A 2,622-nucleotide genomic window follows, 5' to 3' on the forward strand; every position below is an offset into this window, starting at 1 on the left:
AGTTTGGGTAGGCTAATTCGTGGTTTTTTGTTTCTCCATAGGAAGGTGTTGATCAAGCTGTCCAGTTTTTTGTGGAAACCTTCCGTCATTGGGGTCGGTAGCATGTTAAGCGTGTAGTTTATTGCGGGTGTTATCATCATTTTTATCGTCTCTATCCTTCCCCACCAGCTGATGTATTCGGGCGACCACAGCTCTAGTCTATCTTTGACTTTTTTTAGCAGTGAGTCTTCGTTGTGTTGTATTGTTGATGTTAGGTCTCTTCCAAACTGTAGGCCTAGGTACTTGAGTGGTTTCGTTTGCCAGGCTAGGCCGGAGTCTCCTAGTACCGATCTTGTGGTATGGATGTTCATTGGTTTGCATTCCCATTTGTCCTTGTTGAGTTTGTATCCGGATGCTTCTGCGTATTCCCCTATTGTTTCCATTAGTGCTGTGATTGACGTTGACGGGTTGGTGGTTGTGATGAGGATGTCGTCTGCGTATGCTGCTAGTTTCACTGTTTTCCCTCCGATCTTAACACCCGTTATTCCCTCATTGTCTCTTATTTTTGCAAGTAGTGGTTCAAGTGCCAGTAGGAAGAGACCTGGTGACAGTGGGCATCCTTGCCTAGTTCCTCTTCCCAGTAGGAGCGGCTCCGATGTGCTCCCATTCACCACTATTTTTGCTCTTGGTTTGTTGTATAGGGCCATTATCATTGCTATGTACTTTTCCCCTAGTCCGAACTTTGTCATGCAGTTCCTAAGGAAGGGCCACGAGACTCTGTCAAAAGCCTTCTCCGCATCTAGTGCTATCATGACCGCCTGCTCATTGCTCTGTGTTGTGTGGTTGATCAGGTGGCACAGCAGCCTTGTGTTGTCTTGCGACAGCCTGTGTTTGATGTAGCCCATCCTAAGCAAGAAAGCCAATCTCACCATTCAAAAGACAAACACGGACGAAGACGGGCGCCTGCTGATAGCAAGTGTCCAAAGAGGAACCGACCGGCTACACATAGCAAACATCTATGAACCAAACAATGAAGACAGAGACTTCTGGCAAATGGCAGACGGCGAACTCAGCAAGCTACCACAGGACGACCTCCTGATCGTAGCCGGCGACCTGAACAAGACAATGGACCAAGCCACGGACAGACACCCAAGCAGGCCAAGCCACAACTCTCCAGGCAGCAACACCCTTAAAGGACTATGCATCAAGCACCACCTAGCAGACCCATGGAGGCTACAACACCCCGCAGCGCGTGAATACACCTTTTATTCACACCCGCACAACTCCTACAGCAGAATCGACTATATATTGATGTCCAACAATCACACGCACCTAATTGAAAACACGGAGATAGCCCCAATAACCGTCTCTGATCACGCGCACATATCCCTCGCCCTGAACGGCAAACACAATGAAAGCGTGACGAGAAGGTGGAGACTCAATGACGACATCCTACAGAACAGAGACAATGTAAAAGAAATAGAGGAGGCACTAAAGAACTACCTGGAAGACAACGACGATGGCGAAGTGGAGAAAGACACCATCTGGGAAGCACTCAAAGCGACACTAAGAGGCAAACTGATAAACATCAAATCAAGAATGAACAGAAGCAGGAATAAGAAGATCTTAGAGATAGAAAAGGAAATAGAAGCACTGGAGAGAGGCCACTGCGCAAACATAACAGACAAGAACACACTCACCACGCTCACAAAAAAAAAATACGAACTGAACAGAATCCTAAGCGAACGAGCAGGTTCGTGGCTAACAAAATTCAAGTCGGTGAATCTATGCAGAGCAAACAAAGCAGGGAAACAGCTTGCGTCTTACCTCAAAGGGAAGCAAAGGCAACACACGATAGCAGCAATAACGGACAAGAACAACAAATCGCAAACAACAAACAAAGGCATACTTGAGGTCTTCAGACAGTTCTATCAGGATCTATACTTCGAAGATAAGAACTTGAGCAAAGACGGGGGCCGCTCCCTCCTCAAAGACATCAACCTACCGAAACTCAAGGAGGAGGAGAAAGCACCCTTAGAGGCGGACATAACGGAAGAGGAAATCGAAGCCGCAATCAACCAGCTAAAACGGAACAAAGCCCCAGGACCAGACGGATACTCCACCGTGTTCTACAAGACCTTCTGCCTAAAAATCAAGAAAATACTATCAGAAACATACACCGCCTGCATAAAAAAAGGGGAGATGACAAATACCATGAGAGAGGCTAACATCACAATAATACCCAAGGAAGGTAAAGACCCCCAACACCCGCAAAACTATAGACCTATATCACTCATAAACGTGGACTGCAAAATTTATGCAAAGGTGCTTGCGAACAGACTGAATAGAATTCTGCCAGACATCATACACAACATAATGAGGTTTTCTATGTAATTAAAATACAACTCAGTAACAACTTTTTCTGGAAGTTTTGACCCAAGCAAAGCCAGCATTACATCTTGAAAATAGCAACTGTGCCATTATCTACTAATTCGTTGAGGGTCGTTATAGGTAAACTAATGTGATAATAGCTATTTCTTTTCAATGAATGTCCTCAGAGACAGAGTGAGTGAGTGAGTGAGTGAGTGAGTGAGTGAGTGAGTGAGTGAGTGAGTGAGTGAGTGAGTGAGTGAGTGAGTGAGT

The sequence above is a fragment of the Lissotriton vulgaris genome, chromosome 2_1 (genome assembly GCF_964263255.1).
Source record: "Lissotriton vulgaris chromosome 2_1, aLisVul1.2, whole genome shotgun sequence".
Lineage (NCBI taxonomy): Eukaryota > Metazoa > Chordata > Amphibia > Caudata > Salamandridae > Lissotriton > Lissotriton vulgaris.